This window comes from Heterodontus francisci, chromosome 10, assembly GCF_036365525.1.
Source record: "Heterodontus francisci isolate sHetFra1 chromosome 10, sHetFra1.hap1, whole genome shotgun sequence".
NCBI classification, from domain to species: Eukaryota; Metazoa; Chordata; class Chondrichthyes; order Heterodontiformes; family Heterodontidae; genus Heterodontus; species Heterodontus francisci.
Genome location: NC_090380.1, coordinates 13,448,827 through 13,469,109, shown reverse-complemented (window position 1 = coordinate 13,469,109; position 20,283 = coordinate 13,448,827). Strand labels below are relative to the sequence as shown.

The 20,283-nt window shown below is 47.3% G+C and overlaps 1 protein-coding gene across 5 annotated transcripts in view; it reads right to left on the bottom strand.

Annotated features, from left to right (window-relative positions):
* The window catches only part of LOC137374301 (pleckstrin homology-like domain family B member 1), a 505,821-nt gene extending 488,646 nt beyond the window's left edge, over nt 1–17,175 (bottom strand). For 3 of the 5 annotated variants that reach the window (XM_068040125.1, XM_068040128.1, XM_068040129.1), the window contains exon 1: nt 4–745. The gene's annotated coding sequence lies outside the window, so the exon portion shown is untranslated. Of the gene's footprint in view, nt 1–3; nt 746–17,064 lie in introns of those variants that run through there. The other 2 variants (XM_068040126.1, XM_068040127.1) reach the window with 1 other exon arrangement.
* Nucleotides 17,176–20,283: the final 3,108 nt, after the last annotated feature.

Below are 20,283 nucleotides of genomic sequence, written 5' to 3'. Positions count from 1 at the left end.
TACCTTTGCATTATGACTTCAAACGATAGCCAGAATTAATGCTGTTGCTTGCCCTATGCTCTCACAGAGGCAATAATACCTGTCCCATGTCTAGGTTAGCAGACTCCAGATGGGGATGGGGCTGTGTCTGAGACATATGCAGCAGCTCTTTAACACCGCTCACTGATAAATCTGTGGAACCACCTACCAGCTGTCATTCCATTTTACCACATACTAATTGGAATTCTGTAACCCTGGCCCAGTTTATATAAAGCATCAATCTCTGTGGCAGGTTATTAATATAAAGCAAAAGGATATCATTCAAAGGGATCTGGGCATAGGTGGATGTGCAGCAGATATCTGATGGGATTGAAGGGAAGGTGAGACCGATAATGTAGGATAGTGTGCCGAATAATAGGTTAATGGCTTGGCATAGTTAGAGTTTCTCTTCCCCCCCACCCCTTTCAGCGTTCTGAAGGGACCGCTCCCTCCATGACACCCTGGTCCACTCCTCTATCACCTTTTCCCCTTCCCACGGCATCTTCCCAAGCAAGCACAAGAGATGTGACGCCCATCCTTGCCCATCTCTCTTCACCGTCCAAACACTCCTTCCAGGTGAAACAGGCATTTACTTGTACTTCTTTCAATTTAATATACTGTCTTTGCTACTCTGCGGTCTCCTCTACAGGAGGGAGGCCAAATGCAGATCGAGTGACTGCTTTGCGGAACACCTCCATTCAGTCTGCAAGCATGACTTTGCGTTTCCAGTCTCCTGTCATTTTAATTCTCCAACACCCACACCCCCCCCCCCCACCCCCCACTCTGACCTCTCTGCCCTCGGCCTCCGACACTGTCCTAATGGAACTCAACGTAAGCTGGAGGAACAGCACCTCATCTTTCGACTGGGGGCTTTACAGCCTCCCAGACTCAACACTGACTTCAATAATTTCAGATCGTAACTTCTGCTCCCATTTTGTTTTTTCAGACTGCAGCTGTTGGTAATGATTCCGCTATCCCATCCCTCTACATCCATCTTTTTTTCCCTCTAACTGTTCCTATTAACAACCCCTTTTACCCTGCACCATCATCCATTCTGTCATTTAATCTCTCCTGCCTTCCACCCTATCACAAGATCTTCTCTTTCGTTCTACCACCACCTCTCCCTTTCCCTGCCTCTGTATTTACTTAAAACCGGTCACATTTCTAACTTTTCCCAGTTCTGCTGAAAGGACATCAACCTGAAACATTAACTTTTATCTCTCTCCACCGATGCTGCCAGACCTGAGTATTTCCAGCATTTTCTGTTTTTATTATGGGAGAAAGGGTAAGCTTCGAAGAGTATAGAGGGTTAAGGGGTGATCTAACTGAGATGTTTAAGATGATTAAAGGAGTAGATAGGAAGGAACTATTTCCTCTGGTGGGACAGTCCAGACCAAGGGGGCACAACCTTAAAATCAGAGCTAGCCAGGGGTGATGTCAGGAAGTATTTCTTCACATAAAGGACAGCGGAAATCTGCAACACTAACCCCACCCACCAAAAAAAGCTGTTGAGGCTGGGGGTCAGTTGAAAACTTCAAAACGGAGATTGACAGATTTTTGGTTGGCAAGGATCAATAGATGAAGTTAAGACATAGATCAGCCATGCGAGACCACATCTAGAGTATTGTGTGCTGTTTTGCTCAGAGGAGGGTCACTCGACTGATACCTGGGATGAGAGGTGATCTTACGCGGACAGGTTGGGTCTGTATTCATTGGAGTTTAGAAGGATGAGAGGTGACCTTATTGAAACGTAAGATCCTGAGGGGACTTGACAGAGTGGATGCTGAAAGGATGATTCCTCTTAGGAGAGAGACTAAAACTAGGAGGCACAGTTAAAGATAAGGGGTCTCCCATTTAAGACAGATGAGGAGAAATTTTTTCTCAGAGTTGTGAGTCTGTGGAACGCACTTCCCCGCAGATCAGTGAAGCAGGGTCATTGAATGGTCTTAAGGCAGAGGTAGACAGATTCTTGGCAAACAGGAGAGTCAAAGGGTAGGCAGGAAAGTGGAGTTGAGTCCACAAACAGATCAGCAATGATGTTATAGAATGGCAGAGCTCAAGGGGCTGAATGGCCTCATCTTGTTCCTATTTGAAGAAACCCCAGGCATGCAGTAGGCGTGAATCTGCAGGATAAGAACATTTAGCAGGAAATTAGTAAAATCGCTCAGCAGTAAAGAAGTATTAATATCTGCATATTACAAATTTAATCTGCGTGATGGAGACAAACATGCGGTTTAGATTCAGCTACTAGGATTCTACAAAACATCATGTCTTGCTTTGGCCTGTAAAGTTTAGTGCAATTTAAGGACAGAAGCTGGCTTCATTAAAGGATCTGTGTAAAGCATTATGGCCTAGTTTGGAGACGATGGCCTAGAAATTTGTTTATGCCGTGCCTGTTTTTCAGGTGCCAAGCAGGCGCCTAATCGTCCAATATGGCGGACAGTGTGCGTGCGCACATTCTGTGCCAGGTGTGCACCGCCCGCCATATTGGTAAAGGACCCAGTGTAGGCAACCAGAGCTCATGCCTGTTTGAGGCCCCCTTTCTGAAATTGGTTTGTCCTGAACGCAGTCAGGACCGGGCCTGCAGTTTCTAGTATAACCAGGTCTATATGTGGCCCCTGCTCAGGGATGGGCCCTAACAACCCCACTGCTTTGTGGGCATCTCGGGACAGACCAAGGCTAAGGGAGTAAACCTTAACAGAAAATCTGGAGCAGGACCCCTAAGGCGGTCATGTGTCACCTTTGGCATGTTTCCGGCAGTTCCTGCAGCCATACTGGTGCCAAACGTCATGCTCTGCACTCCTTTGGACCCATCAGGAAGGCCGAGAGGGGGGTTCAGACGCTTGGACAACTCACAACCTCCATATATTCCACCCAGGCATGCGCCATGGAGAGGTCACTCCATAGTCGCCTCACAGCGACCGAAACAACACGGAAGGCAGCAGTTACAGGTTATAAGTCCAGCTCAATTAGCGTAGAGATTGGGCGCCATGGGTTGCCTTTGTCGGTGGGAGAGGTCATCGCATCTCACTGGACAGCAACCACCCGCCTCAAACCAGGCAGCCCCAGGACAGAAAGGTTCTGTCCCGTCACAGTCCACCTGCTTCAATGGGTGCTTGGAGCTCAGGGTCATTGCCCGACAAGTGGACTGTAACACCGCAACAAACAGCACAACAAAAAAGGAAAGAAGGTACCAGCCCTTTGTTTTGCAAGCTGGAACATCAGAACAATGTGTCCTGGCCTGTCGGAAGACCTTACGCAAACCAACGACTCTCGGAAGACCGCCATCATTAACAACGAGCTCAGTAGACTCAATGTGGACATTGCAGCACTTCAGGAGACACGCCTCCCTGCATCCGGATCTCTAAGAGAACAAGACTACACCACCTTCTGGCAGGGTAGGGATTCTGAAGAACCAAGACATCATGTAGTGGGCTTCGCCATCAGAAACTCTTTGCTCAGCATGTTAGAGCCACCTTCAAATGGCTTGGAACACATAGTGTCCATCTGACTGCTCACCGCCTCTGGTCCAGTACACCTACTCAGCATCTATGCTCCAACACTCTGCTCCCCACCTGAAGTTAAAGACCAGTTCTACGAGGAACTCCATAATATCATTAGTAGCATCCCCAATACCGAACATTTGTTCCTGCTGGGGGACTTTAATGCCAGGGTTGGGGCCGACCATGACTCATGGCCCTCCTGCCTTGGGCGCTATGGCATTGGAAGGATTTTCTTTTATTTTTTTATTTTATTTTAGAGATACAGCACTGAAACAGGCCCTTCAGCCCACCGAGTCTGTGCCGACCAACAACCACCCATTTATACTAACCCTACAGTAATCCCATATTCCCTACCGCCTATCTACACTAGGGGCAATTTACAATGGCCAATTTACCCATCACCTGCAAGTCTTTGGCAGTGGGAGGATACCGGAGCACCCGGCGAAAACCCACGCGGTCACAGGGAGAACTTGCAAACTCCGCACAGGCAGTACCCAGAATCGAACCCGGGTCCCTGGAGCTGTGAGGCTGCGGTGCTAACCACTGCACCGCCCCAATGAATGAGAATGGACAGAGACTGCTTGAGTTGGGTACCTATCATAACCTCTGCATAACCAACTCGTTCTTTCACACTAAACCCTGTCATCAGGTTTCTTGAAGGCACCCAAGATCATGTCATTGGCACCAGCTGGACCTCATCGTCACAAAGCGAGCCTCTATAAACAAACAAACAGTGTCCAAATCACACACAGCTTTCACAGTGCAGACTGCGACACCGACCACTCCCTGGTGTGCAGCAAGGTTAGACTCAAACCAAAGAAGCTACATCATTCCAAGCAGAAGGGCCGCCCGCGCATCAACACTAACAGAATTTCTTATCCACAGCTGTTACATAAGTTTCTAAATTCACTTGAAAAAGCCCTTCAAAACACACCTACAGGGGATGCAGAGACAAAGTGGGCCCACATCAGAGACGCCATCTATGACTCAGCAATGACCACCTCTGGCAAACGTGGGCAGAATGCAGACTGGTTTCAATCTCACATTGAAGAGCTGGAACCTGTCATAGCTGCTAAGCACATTGCACTGTTGAACTACAAGAAAGCACCTAGCGATTTAACATCCGCAGCACTTAAAGCAGCCAGAAGCACTGCACAAAGAACAGCCAGGCGCTGCGCAAATGACTACTGGCAACACCTATGCAGTCATATTCAGCTGGCCTCAGACATCGGAAACATCAGAGGAATGTATGATGGCATTAAGAGAGCTTTTGGGCCAACCATCAAGAAGATCGCCCCCCTCAAATCTAAATCAGGGGGCATAATCACTGACCAACGCAAACAAATGGACCGCTGGGTTGAGCACTACCTGGTACTGTACTCCAGAGAGAATGTTGTCACTGAGACCGCCCTCAATGCAGCCCAGCCTCTACCAGTCATGGATGAGCTGGATGAACAGCCAACAAAATCGGAACTCAGTGATGCCTTTGATTCTCGAGCCAGTGAAAAAGCCCCTGGGAAGGACAGCATTACCCCTGAAATAATCAAGAGTGCCAAGCCTGCTATACTCTCAGCACTACATGAACTGCTTTGCCTGTGCTGGGATCAGGGAGCAGTACCACAGGACATGTGTGATGCCAATATCATCACCCTCTAAAAAGAACATGGGTGACTGCGTTGACTGCAACAACTACTGTGGAATCTCCCTGCTCAGCATAGTGGGGAAAGTCTTCACTCGAGTCGTTTTAAACAGACTCCAGAAGCTGGCTGAGCATGTCTACCCTGAGGCACAGTGTGGCTTTCGAGCAGAGAGATCCACCATTGACATGCTGTTCTCCCTTCGTCAGATACAGAAGCAATGCCACGAACAACAGATGCCCCTCTACGTTGCTTTCATTGATCTCACCAAAGCCTTTGACCTCGTCAGCAGACGTGGTCTCTTCAGACTATTAGAAAAGATCGGATGTCCAACAAAGCTACTAAGTATCATCACCTCATTCCATGACAATATGAAAGGCACAATTCAGCATAGCGGCACCTCATCAGACCCCTTTCCTATCCTGAGTGGCGTGAAACGGGGCTGTGTTCCCGCACCTACACTGTTTGGGATCTTCTTCTCACTGCTGCTCTCACATGCGTTCAAGTCTTCAGAAGAAGGAATTTTCCTCCACACAAGATTAGATGGCAGGTTGTTCAACCTTGTCCGTCTAAGAGCGAAGACCAAAGTACGGAAGGTCCTCATCAGGGAACTCCTCTTTGCTGACGATGCTGCATTAACATCTCACACTGAAGAGTGCCTGCAGAGTCTCATCGACAGGATTGTGGCTGCCTGCAACGAATTTGGCCTAACCATCAGCCTCAAGAAAACGAACATCATGGGACAGGACGTCAGAAATGCTCCATCCATCAATATAGGTGACCACGCTCAATATAGTGGTTCAAGAGTTCACCGACCTGGGCTCAACTATCACCAGTAACCTGTCTCTTGATGCAGAAATCAACAAGCACATGGGAAAGGCGTCCACTGCTATGTCCAGACTGGCCAAGAGAGTGTGGGAAAATGGCGCACTGACACGGAACACAAAAGTCCAAGTGTATCAGGCCTGTGTCCTCAGTACCTTGCTCTATGGCAGCGAGGCCTGGCCAAGAGCGATGTCTCAACTCATTCCATCTTCGATGCCTCCAGAGAATACTTGGCATCAGGTGGCAGGACCGTATCTCCAACACAGAAGACCTTGAGGCGGCCAACATCCCCAGCTTATACACCCTACTGAGTCAGCGGCGCTTGAGATGGCTTGGCCATGTGAGCCGCATGGAAGATGGCAGGATCCCCAAAGACACATTGTACAGCGAGCTCGCCACTGGTATCAGACCCACCGGCCGTCCATGTCTCCACTATAAAGACGTCTGCAAATGCGACATGGAGTCCTGTGACATTGACCACACGTCGTGGGAGTCAGTTGCCAGTGATCGCCAGAGCTGGCGGGCAGCCATAAAGGCGGGGCTAAAGAGTGGCGAGCAAAGAAAGTTTGTAGTTGGCAGGAAAAAAGACAGAAGTACAAGGACAGAGCCAACTGTGTAACAGCCCCGACAACCAATTTTATCTGCAGTGCCTGTGGAAGAGTCTGTCACTCCAGAATTGGCCTTTATAGCCACTCCCGGAGCTGCTTCACAAATCACTGACCACCTCTAGGCACTTACCCATTGTCTCCCGAGACAAGGAGGCCAAAGAAAGAAGATTTGTGGCATATCCAGTAAGTTTCTTTAAAATAAATACTTAGATGAATTTGAAATAACCTCACAGCAATACTGAAAATTGTTGCACACCCACTTCCTCTGTTGATAACCTAATTTCGGGTGAACCTCAGGCCTCCAGCTACTGGCCTATTTCAGACCCGAACACAAACATACTGCCACCTTGATTTGTCTGAACTGGGTTATCAGTATTCTGGAACAAATGTAAATGTTTATAATCATGCAAGTCTATTTTATCTTCCACTGATTGGAATATAAATAGTTTAATCTCCTATGAGAATGAAGTATATGTGGTGCAATATTATGTCCTGCTGGTGTAGTAACATATCACACTCAACAATCACACTATCTTTAATCCAAGTCTTCTTGGAGTTCATTAAAAAAAGCAAAGACTTGCATTTATATAGCACCTTTCACAACCTCAGGACCCAAAGCACTTTATAGCCAATAAAGTACTTTTTGTAAGGCAAGATACCCAGCAGCAAAAGTGCACACAGCAAACTCCCAAAAACACCAATGAGATAAATGTCCAGATCATCTGTTTTAGTGATATTGGTGAAAGGGAAAACATTGGCCAGGACAATGGGGAGAACTCCCCTGCTCCTCTTCAAACAGTGCCACAGGATCTTTTACTTCCACCTGAGAGAGCAGACAGGGCCTAGGTTTAATGTCTCATCTGAAAGATGGCACTTCCAACAGTGCAGCACTCCCTCAGTACGTATTGAAGTGTCAGCCTATATTATGTGCTCAAGTCTCTGGAGTGAGACTCAAGTTCACAGCCTCTGACTCAAAGATGAGCATGTTGTCACTGAGCCATGGCTGACCATTTATATACATATGAGAAAGTAATGACGATATGACCAGCATTTTGCACACACTCCTCTCTCCAACATTTCATACTCATTGGCTAACAGTGCTGGCAAAGCATTTATAGTATGAAGTCTGCATATTCTTCTTCTATTTAAATGTAGCGTGTTAGTGCTGAGGAATCAAACACTTTCCATTCTCGGCATCCAGTGTTAGTGTCAAACATTCCATTCCCACTCAGATCTAACAGTTAGTTTGAAAGTAAAGCCCCCCCCCCGCCCCACAAACCCCCTTTACCCCATCCCACCCCCAGGCACTGTTCCCCAAAAACCCACCCCAGAAACCCTGCTCCCAGGTGCATGCTAGGTTAGTGCTCAAGTCCCAACTGTTCTATCTCCCACGCGGAATGAGTAATGTCTCGGTCAGATATAAAATCATCCAGTTTAAACCCAACCTCAGCAAAAGTTGAGGAGACAGTAGTGTAGTGGTAATGTCACTGGACTAGTAATCCAGAAGAACAGGCTAATACTCTGGGGACAGGGGTTCAAATCCCAAGATGACAGCTGGTGGAATTTAAATTCAATTAATTCATGAAAAATATGAAATTGAAAGCTTGTCAGCAATGCTGACCATGAAACGACCATTGATTGTTGTAAAAACCCATCTGGTTCACTAATGTCCTTAAGAGAGGAAATCTGCTGTCCTTACCTGGTCTGGCCTACATGTGACTCCAGACCCACAGCAATGTGGTTGACTCTTAACTGCCTTCTGAAATGGCCTAGCAATCTATTCAGTTGTAGAAAACCACTACACAAAAGTTGAAAAGGAATAAAACTGGATGGAACACCGGGTATCGACTTAGGCACTGGAAATGATAACAGCAAACCCAGCCCTGTTGACCCTGCAAAGTCCTCCTCATGAACATGTGGGGGGTAGTGCCAAAAGTCAGAGAGTTGTCCCACAGACTGGTCAAGCAACAGCTGAACAGAATACTTACAGAATCGTACCTTACAGACAATGTCCCAGACACCATCACCATTCCTGGGTATCTTTTGTCTCACGAGCAGGACAGAAACACGGGAGGTAGCGGCACAGAGGTATATAATCGAAAGGGAGTTGCCCTGGGAGTCCTCAGCACGGACTCTAGACCCCATGAAGCCTTATGGTCAAAGATGGGCAAGAAAATAACTGCCAGAATGGACCAGCAACAAGTGGTGAGGGAAAAAAACCTACCAGACCTTGTCCTGATCAAGCTACTTGTCACAGACGCATCTGTCCATGACAGAATTGGTAGGAGTGATCATCGCACAATCCTTGTGAAAACGAAGTCCGCTCTGCATACTGAGGATACTCTCCATCATGTTGTGTGGCACCACGACCGTGCGAAATGGGATAGATTCAGAACAGATCTGGCAGCTCAAAACTGGGCATCCATGAGACACTGCGGGGCAGCAACAGAATTGTATTCAAACACAATCTGTAACCTAATGGCCCAGCATTATCCCCCACTCTACCATTACCATCAAGCCGGTGGACCAACCCTGGTTCAATGAGGAGTGCAGGAGGGCATGCCAGGAGCAGCACCAGGTATACCTAAAAAATGAGGTGTCAACCTGGTAAAGCTACAACCCAGGACTACTTGCGTGTCAAACAGCGTAAGCTGCATGTGACAGACAGGGCTAAGCAATCCCATAACCAACGGATCAGATCTAAGCTCTGCAGTCCTGCCACATCCAGTCGTGAATGATGGTGGACAATTAAACAACAAACAGGAGGAGGTGGCTCCACAAATATATCCATCCTCAATGATGGGGGAGCCGAGCACATCAGTGCGAATGATAAGGCTGAAGTATTTTCAACCATCTTCAGTCAGAGGTGCCGAGTTGATGATCCATCTCGGCCTCCTCCTGAAGTCCCCAGCATCACATATGCCAGTCTTCAACCAATGCGATTCACTCTGCGTGATATCAAGAAACGACTGAAGGCACTGGATACTGCAAAGGCTATGGGCCCTGACAACATCCTGGCTATAGAACTGAAGACTTGTGCTTCACAACTGCCCAAGTATTTCCTGTACACAAAAAGCAGGACTAATCCAACCCTGCCAATTACCACCCCATCAGTCTACTCCCGATCATCTGTAAAGTGATGGAAGGTGTCGTCGACAGTGTCATCAAGCGGCACTTACACAGCAATAACCTGCTCAGTGACGCTCAGTTTGGGTTCCGCCAGGGCCAGTCAGCTCCTGACCTCATTGCAACCTTGGTTCAAACATGGACAAAAGAGCTGAACTCAAGAGGTGAGGTGAGAGTGACTACCTTTGACATCAAGGCAGCATTTGACCGAGTATGGCATCAAGGAGCCCGAGCAAAACTGGAGTCAATGGGAATCAGGGGAAAAAACTCTCTGCTGGTTGGAGTCATACCTGGCGCAAAGGAAAATGGTTGTGGTTGTTGGAGGCCAATCATCTCAGTCCCAGGACATCACTGCAGGAGTTCCTCAGGGTAGTGTCCTAGACCCAACCATCTTCAGCTGCTTCACTAATGATCATACCTCCAGCATAAGTTCGGAAGTGGGGATGTTCATTGATGCTTGGGCGGATAAGTGGCAAGTAACATTCGTGCCACAGAAGTGCCAGGCAATGATGATCTCCAGTAAGAGAGAATCTAACCATCTCCCCTTGACATTCAGCAGCATTACCAATGCTGAATTCCCCACTATCAACATCCTGGGGGTTACCATTGACCAGAAACTGAACTGGAGCAGCCACATAAATCCTCTGGCTACAAAAGCAGGTCAAAGGCTGGGAATTCTGCACAAATAACCCTCCTGACTCCCCAAAGCTTGTCCACCATCTACAAGGCACAAGACGGGAGTGTGATGGAATACTCTCCACTCGCCTGGATGGGTGCAGCTCCAACAACACTCAAGAAGCTCGACACCACGCAGGACAAAGCAGCCTGCACGATTGCCACCCCATCCACCACCTTCAACATTCACTCCCTTCACCACCGACGCACAGTGGCAGCAGTGTGTATCATCTACAAGTTGCACCGCAGCAACTCACTAAGTCTCCTTAGACAGCACCTTCCAAACCACGACTTCTACCAACTAGAAGGACAAGGGCAGCAGATGCATGGGAACACCATCACCTGCAAGTTTCCCTCCAAGTCACACACCATCCTGATTTGGAACTCTATCGCCGTTCCTTCACTGTCACTGGGTCAAAATCCTGGAACTCCCTTCCTAACAGCACTGTGGGTGTAAATACACCCCAAGGACTGCAGCGGTTCAAGAAGGCAGCTCACCATCACCTTCTCAAGGGCAATAAATGCTGGCATAGCCAGTGATGCCCACATCCCACGAAAGAATAAGAAAAATCTAAAGCAGTCATTCCTTCCCTCCCACCATTCAACCCATTGCCATCTCTGAGCATTGGCATCAAGTCTGCAGATAGCTTTGCATTAAAAGAAACCTCCATTACTGCAGAGTTGACAAAGGTCTGTGCAAAATGAATCTGACTGAAACATGGAAGGAAATGTTACTCACAGGATGAGCTGCTTTGCAGGATAAATACTGACCTGAGGCTCCACAGGAGGATGTACATGAAACGATCCATGAATGTTGACATATCTTTTCTGTTTAAACTTGAGCGCATCATTGCATAGGGGACCACAAAACACAGGGTCTGTTTAATGTTTTATTCCAAATACTGCTCAGTGTAAACAATCCTGCACTTAGACATTTAAACAGGAAAAGATAAAGATCACATGGCATAGCAAGGTACCACCCAACTAGAACCTCATTGGAGGACCTCCTGTATGTTTGAAAGAGCAGGCAGTTCTTTCTAATGTGTCAGCTGATTACTGTGGATTTTAAGATGTGGAGCAGCTACATTCTTTCACAAGATGTGAACCAAGCTGCAAAGTCAAGTCTATTCACACACCGTGTACAAAAGATATGTAAACATCATGTAATTAGGATGCAGAAAACTTCAGGAATCAAATACCGGCTTTATAAAAATCACCGATCGGTGACCTCTCTCCAAGTCTACAGCCCTCTGAGATTTTTTGTACAACTGAGTAAAAGTTGCTCTCAGCGCCTTCTCAATAGATGGCCAAAATCCCTTTGATCTAAACCATATTGTGTTATGTTATCACAGGGCCGTTTATCTGTGTTTGTAAAGTTCGATGTAAACCTTTGCCAGCAGTAAATCACAAAACGCATAACTCCATTCCATTCAGTCAAGATATTTCTACAATGCTTGTTTAAACACGCATGTTTATCAATTTTGAAGGAGAATTACCAAGTTGGTGGTCACAGATATTCAGACAAAAAGAACAACAACCCAAAACAGCCCTGAGTATGGTTTGATGGATTCTTGGCCATTTCTCTGGTTGGATATTCTATTGCCCAGCATATTTCAGTGCTTTATCTGTAAATGTGCATTCTCTTATCAATAAAGGGTGACACAGTGAACTATCAGCTTTAGCCCCTGGATTTGTGCCAGCTCACACTAATGAGGAGTCGCCTGCCTCTGTCACTTGGCTGGATGGGTGAAATCAGGCTGGGGTAACCATAGAACCAAACCTGTCCCAGTCCAGCACGGAATTGGCAATCTTACTCAGCAGGACTGAAATAGCAAAGAGCAACCATGGCAATACACAAAAGATACACCCAGTGGCTCAAACAGATCCCTCTAGCAAGTGAGTGCAAGTTGAGAAGGGCATAAAAAATGGCAACAGGATGTTTTGTTTTTATAAATAGGAGCAACACAATAAAAAGTGTTAATGAATTTCTACACAGTATTTATGAGAGCATAGTTTGAATGTTGCATGCCGTTTTGGGCTCCTCATATGAAATGACTTTAAATAGAGCAATGCAGTGTAGATTTACAAGGAAAATGCCAGGATGGGAAACTACAGTTATGAGGAGAGATTTGAGGCGTTGGGACTATTTTCACTGGAGAACAGTAGGCTAAGGGTGCGAGGAGAAATTTCTTCACACAGAAGGTTTTTGAAGCACGGAAGACTTGACCAAAGGGAGTGGCTGGGGCAGAGAACATTGCAACTTTTAATGGAAAATAGACAAATATTTGAAGCAGAGGAAGATACAGGGGCAGTGGGGAGAGAGCGGGGCAGTGGGATTAGTTTGGGATTAATACAGGGCTATGGGGAGAGAGTGGGGCAGTGAGATTAGTTTGGGATTGATACAGGGCTTTGGGGAGAGAGTGGAGCATTGAGTTTAATTTTGGACTGATACAGGGCAATGAGGAGAGAGTGGGACAGTGAGATTAGTTTGAGATTAATACAGGGCAATGGGGAGAGAATGGGGCAGTGGGATTAGTTTGGGATTAATACAGGGCAATGGGGAGGGAGTGGGGCAGTGGGATTAGTTTGGGATTGATACAGGGCAATGGGGAGAGAGTGGGGCAGTAAGATTACTTTGGGATTGATACAGGGGCAATGGGGAGAGAGTGGGGCAGAGAGATTAGTTTTGCATTGATACAGGGCTATGGGGAGAGAGTAGGGCAGTGGGATGAGTTTGGGACTGATATGGGGAGAGAGTGGGGCAGTGGGATTAGTTTGGGACTGATATGGGGAGAGAGTGGGGCAGTGGGATTAATTTGGGATTGATACAGGGCTATGGAGAGAGAGTAGGGCAGTGGGATTAGTTTGGGATTGATACAGGGCAATGGAGAGAGAGTAGGGCAGTGGGATTAGTTTGGGATCGATATGGGGAGAGTGGCGCAATGGGATTAGGTTGGGATTGATAAAGGGCAATGGGGAGAGAGCAGGGCAGTGAGATTAGTTTGGGATTGATACAGGGCAATGGAGAGAGAGTGGGGCAGTGGGATTAGTTTGGGATTGATACAGGGCAATGGAGAGAGAGTGGGGCAGTGGGATTAGTTTGGGATTGATACAGGGGCAATGGGGAGAGAGCAGGGCAGTGAGATTAGTTTGGGATTGATACAGGGCAATGGAGAGAGAGTGGGGCAGTGAGATTAGTTTGGGATTGATACAGGGCTATGGGGAGAGAGTGGGGCAGTGGGATTAGTTTGGGACTGATATGGGGAGAGAGTGGGGCAGTGGGATTAATTTGGGACTGATATGGGGAGAGAGTGGGGCAGTGGGATTAGTTTGGGACTGATATGGGGAGAGAGTGGGCAAGTTGGAAAAGCTGTCATTGACATGTTGGATTAATGGTCTCCTCCTGTGCTGTAATCTTCTCTGGTTGAATGAAATCATTGGGTCCCTTGACAAAACTAATTTCAGAAGGGTCATTATAGTAAACTCAACTTTTATTCCCCTTTCATATAGGCTGTGGAATTACTGACAGAAATTATTTACTATCTGAGCGTAGCCTTGTCAATCTTCTGGGTTGAATTTTCATCATTCACTATTTCTGCGAATCAATTGGTGGCAATAAAGTTGGGATTTCTGACTCACATTAAGCTTCATTTAATTTTGGACTAAATGGCCCATCCCTAAAGGAATTCAGAGTAAAAGATGGTGATGGGGGAGGGGGGGGGGTGGGGGAGTGGGGGGAACGTGCAGTTTTATCTGGGTGACGGGGGTCTCGACCATTGGCTGAAGTGCCAGTGAGAGCCCCGCATCACCTCCTCGGGGGAAGGCCCGTCGCATTACCTGCCAATTAGGTACTTAAATGGACAGCGGCGGACATTCCCCAGGATTAAGGACCCTGGAGATGCAAGTGCCGCCTGCTGGGAGCTGCTGGTCAATCTGAGCAGCAGTGCCACCGCGGAGGCGATGGTTGCTGCTGGTAAAGTACCCACCACAGGCCTAGAATCGTCGAGGGACCCAGGCCACAGTTGAGTCATGGCGGAGGGAGCTCACAGGGTGGGGGGTTGTGGAAGAGGGGTTGTAGGTGGGATCGGCAGCAAGGGCAGGGTAGTTGCTCTCAGGGGGCCCTCCCTTCCCAATGCTGCGTCCTCAATCAGGCCCTAAGTGCCTTTGAACAAGTGACCCCTCCCCCTCCCCCCTCCCCACTGACGGGCCTCAATTGGTGGCGGGGCAGGAAGGCCATCCTTGGGCCTTCCCGCCATGGACTTATTTGGGGTGGAGGCAGGAAGGTGGCGGGATTAAATCCTCTCCCCGCCCTCCAAATGCACCACAGGGAGAGCATAAAATCCTACCCATTGTGTGGGACTGGAGTCACACCTAGGCCAGACTGGATAGAAGTGGCAGTTTTGAAGGACATGAATGAACCAGTAGTGATTTTATAATAATCTGGCAGTTTTCACAGTTATTTCCTAGTATCAGCCTACAGATTACCAAATTTATTCGATTCATTTTCACAATGTGCCCTGGTGAGATCTAAACTCACCACTTGTCTATGTTGCCCGTCCAGTATTGTCACCACGAGGCCACCATACTCAGCCCAGAGTCAAGTTTTCCTCAATAACATTTTAAAAGGGCCCACCAGATCATCCTCTGATAAATCATGAATTGGGTTGAAGTTAAATGTCTTTTCACTGCCCCTTGACTCCTTTGAACCGATTCTAGCCATTGCTCTGACTGACCCCTCTGGAGGATCTTCCTGCCTGCACATCCTGTTTGCACAAACAACTGGGGTCTGTTATCAGTTCAATCTTTTCATATTCTTTACTCAGAGTGTGGGGAGAATGTGGAACTTGCTATCACAGGGAGTAGTTGAGGCAAATAGCAGAGATGCATTTAAGGGGAAGCTGGATAAATACATGAGGGAGAAAGGAATAGAAGGGTGTGTCAATGGGATTAGACAAAGAGTGGTGGGAGGAAGCCCAGGTGGAGCATAAACACTAGCATGGTCCTGTTGGCCCAATGGCCTGTTTCAGTGTTCTACATGCTATATATTGCTGTGTAATAATGACTCACCCAAACTTCTAATATTCTACTGATTGGTCCAAATCCCCTCGTTCTGCCAGTTATGAGCCCTCTTTCCCCATTGTGCGGAACCCATCTCATCCCTTACCTTCATCAATGTCTCTCGGGCTGTCAATCTTGGGTTGTCAATCTTGGGTTGTCCCTCCCCCTTCTAAACAACTCGGTCCTTCACCCCAACTCTTTCACTCACCCTCCACTGCCCAATGCTCCTAGCACTTTCCAGCTTTCTTGTCCAATTGCCAACCTGGACACGATCTTCTTTTAATTATTCATTCTCAGGATGTGAGCATCACTGCTATTCATTGCCCATCCTAACTGATACAACCGACAGGCCGCTTCAAAGGGAACTTGAGTTTGGGACTTGATTCACGTATAGAGCAGACTGGGTAAGGATGACAGATTTCCTTCCCTGAAGAGCATTAGTGAACCAGTCGGTGTCCCTGCCACCAGCTTGGCTTGTTCTTGTCCAGATCACCAATCATTCTAGCTCTAACTCCGATTCCAGTTCTCAAAGCAACTTGAGTCTGGCAATTTACAGTTCACCTTAACACAAGTGCTGCCACCATGACAGGGATGCAAAGAGTTTTGGGCTCATGTTGACACTGCAATGGATGTTCAGGGCCTGTTCTCAAGTGTGGTTGCCTTACATGTCAATCTTCAAGGAAATCAATAACGGCAAGTACAATACCCACAATGCTCTGTGCTCAAGAAACCGTTCTGTCCATCACCCAGTTGCACCACTGTCATTGGAGGTTAGACATGAATTCTGGGAGACTCCAGGAGGGCTGGCAACCCTACACCTCACCTGCCAGGAAAGCACCTGGTGGGTATCAGCCTCATAACTGCCTGCCTGCCCTTAATTTCCAGACAATTCCTCCCAGCAGGCAGACTGGGGGCTGCAAAGCAGACAGCCTAATCCCAAGATACAAAAAGGGGAAACTTAAACCCAGCAGATCTGGATGTTTTAAGGTATTCGTCATGACACGGTGGTGTCACTCTTAGCTGAGTCAGAACATCATGGGTTCAAGCTCCACTCCCCAGACATAAGTGCAACATCTAGGCTGACAGCCTATGTGCAGAATGCTGCACTGTCAGAGGTGCTGTCTTTAAACAGAGACCTGCTGTCTCAGGTGAATGTAAAAGATCCCATGGCACTATCGGAAGAACAAGGGAGTCCTGGCCAATATTTATCTTGCTAACACCTAAACTTGTATATCTGGTTATTATCACGTTGCTGTTTGTGGGAGCTTGCTGTGCACAACTGAACTGCCATCCTCCCTACAACTGGACAGTGACTACACTTCAAAAGTTTTTAAATGTCTTTGAAGCACTTTGGGACATCGTGAGGTGGTGAAAGTCGCTATAGAAACGCAAGGTATTTCTTACCCAAGAGTTTTGTGGTAAGGGGTGAATGGGGATTTCGCCCGAACTGTAGAGATTGTTGCCCATTCACACAGGATGAGTTTAGGAGCTGGCAAATTGCCTCTTCCCCAGTTTCAGGCAAGCTGTGCTGGCTCGGGTTAACTGCGCTTAATTATGAGTTCACTCAGCAGAAATTGCACAGGGACCATCTCACTAATTGCAAGTTGTACTCACAGTGACTGCAGAGCTGGCTCGGCGAACCCTCCACTCCCTCTTCCACAATAGACCGTGGACACAGCACCGAATGCTGTTCCAGTCCACACTGTAACCCGCAGCTCCCGCTTCTCTCCGGCCACGTAGCGCTAGAAGGCGGGGGCTGAGCGACGAAAGATAGCACAGAGCGCAGGCTCGGGACCAGCCAGCGGAGGCGGTGTGTGTGCAAATCAGTGTTAAAATCACCAAATCAGCGTGAAATATACCAGATCAGTGTTAACATCACCAAATCAGCGTGAGATATACCAGATCAGTGTTAAAATCACCAAATCAGCGTGAGATACATCAGATCAATGTTAAAATCACCAAATCAGCGTGAAATGTACCAGATCAGTGTTAAAATCACCAAATCAGCGTGAGATACATTAGATCAATGTTAAAATCACCAAATCAGCGTGAAATATACCAGATCAGTGTTAAAATCACCAAATCAGCGTGAGATACATCAGATCAATGTTAAAATCACCAAATCAGCGTGAAATTCACTGGTGTAAAAATCGCTAACTCAGTGTGAAAGTGTCCAAATCAGTGTGAAATTAATCAAATCTGTGTGAAATTACTGTGACATTCATCAAATTAGTGTGAAAATCGCCAAATTAATGTGAAATGCACCAAACCAGTGTGAAATTCCCAAATAAGCGTGAAAATCGCCAAATCAGGGTGCAAATTGTCAAATTTATGTGAAATTCACCAAATAAGTTGGAAAATCACCAAATCAAGGTGAAAGTCACAGAATCGTAGAAATCATAGTTTAAGGCACAGAAAGAGGCCACTTGGCCCATCGTGTCTGTGCCGGCCGAAAACCAATCCATCGATTCTAATCCCAGCATTTGGACTGTAGCCCTGCAGTTTACGGCACTTGAGGTGCATAACCAGACTCCTATTGAATGATTTGAGGGTCTCTGCCTCAACTACCCTTTCAGGCAGTGACTTCCAAACCATCACCACCCTCAAGGTGAAAAAGGTTTCCCTCATCTCCCCTCTAATTTTTCTACCAATCACTTTAAATCTGTGCCCCCCTGTCACTGACCTCTCTGCTAAGGTGAATAGACCCTTCACCTCCACTCTATTCAGGCCCCTCAAAATTTTGTACATTTCAATCAGATCTCCCCTCAGCCTTCTCTGTTCCAAGGTGAACGACCCCAGCCTATCCAATCTTTCCTCATAACTGCATTTTTCCAGTCCTGGCAACATCCTCATAAATCTGCTCTGTCCCCTCTCTCGTGCAATTACATCCTTTCAGTAATGACGTGACCAGAACTACACAGAGTACTCAAGTTGTGGCTTAACCAATGAGTTATACAGTTCCACCATAAACTCCCTGCTCTTATATTCTATACCTCGGCGTATAAAGGAAAGGATTCCATATGCCTTCTTAACCACCTTATTGACCTGTCCTGCTACCTTCAGGGATCTGTGGACATTCACTCCAAGGTCCTTCACTTCCTCTACACTTCTCAGTATTTTCCCATTAATCGTGTATTCCTTTGCCTTGTTTGACCTTCACTCAGTCAATCTCCGAGCACCAGCCCCTGGGACACTGCATTCCGTAGATACCCTCTCCCAATGTCAAAACAAATTATTACTTGCCCTCCGCTCCCCCAAAGAAACTTACCTTCCGGTCCCAACCTTCCCCCCGAAAGTTTATAAACTTTGAACCTTACCACTGCCTACAACCTCTAGACCAAACAGAAAGTTTTCACCATGTTCCACCAACCCCCCGCCCCCCCCCCCCCACCCCCCACGTCCTGCCCTGAAAAATTACCTCCTCGCCTCTCCCCACCAGTGTTCCGCATTGGATATCCCATCAGAGATCCGAAGGCACGGGAGTCCTGGCAACCGGACGGAATATGGCAGTGGGACGGCTGATTAAAACAGGTAGGTCATTAATTCATTAATTAACATATTTAAATCCTGTTCCCGTCGCCGAGCGGTGGGGTCCACCAAGAGGCCTCACTGCCACCGGTAATATGGGCATGGCCTTCCTGGCCTCAAGGCCTGTGGCGGGCCTCTCCCGGAGACCCCTCCACCATGAACCCCGATGTCAGGGGGCCGGTAAAATTTGCCCCAGGGTCTCTTCAAATACAGGAGGAAACAGAAATCTGAAACACTAGAAATACAGGGGTTTTTTTTCAAGAGAGAGAGAATAGATGGGATTCTCTTCTGTTGCAGGCTTTTTTAATAGTTCAAATTGAAACTAAACATCTCAGAAAGCAAGCCTCCTGACAACCATAAATCTTGGCTTGTCACTTCTTTGTAAACATCTATCCAAGTCAAAAACAATCCCTGCTGGGTCATTTGAAAACAGGTGCCTTCCATTAACTGTTTACAGTTCAAACTCAGTCCAAACCTTCTGGTGACCTTTTAAAAAGAAAACCCCTAAGTTCCAGCATCTATGGACTCCCTTCCAGTTTTAAAAGATAAATTCTCAAAATTTAACAAAAAAATGGAAATACTCGTAACACCTCCGCCCTTTTAGAAATGAAACACCATTTTTTAAATGTGTTTCATTCTTCTTTGGCCTCCTTATCTCGAGAGACAATGGATACGCGCCTGGAGGTGGTCAGTGGTATGTGAAGCAGTGCCTGGAGTGGCTATAAAGGCCAATTCTAGAGTGACAGGCTCTTCCACAGGTGCTGCAGAAAAATTTGTTTGTCGGGGCTGTTACACAGTTGGCTCTCCCCTTGCGCCTCTGTCTATTTTCCTGCCAACTACTAAGTCTCTTCGACTCGCCACATTTTAGCCCTTTCTTTATGGCTGCCCACCAGCTCTGGCGAACGCTGGCAACTGACTCCCACGATTTGTGATCAATGTCACAGGATTTCATGTCGCGTTTGCAGACGTCTTTAAAGCGGAGACATGGACAGCCGGTGGGTCTGATACCAGTGGCGAGCTCGCTGTACAATGTGTCTTTGGGGATCCTGCCATCTTCCATGCGGCTCACATGGCCAAGCCATCTCAAGCGCCGCTGACTCAGTAGTGTGTATAAGCTGGGGATGTTGGCCGCCTCGAGGACTTCTGTGTTGGAGATACGGTCCTGCCACCTGATGCCAAGGATTCTCCAGAGGCAGCGAAGATGGAATGAATTGAGACGTCGCTCTTGGCTGACATACGTTGTCCAGGCCTCGCTGCCATAGAACAAGGTACTGAGGACACAGGCCTGATACACTCGGACTTTTG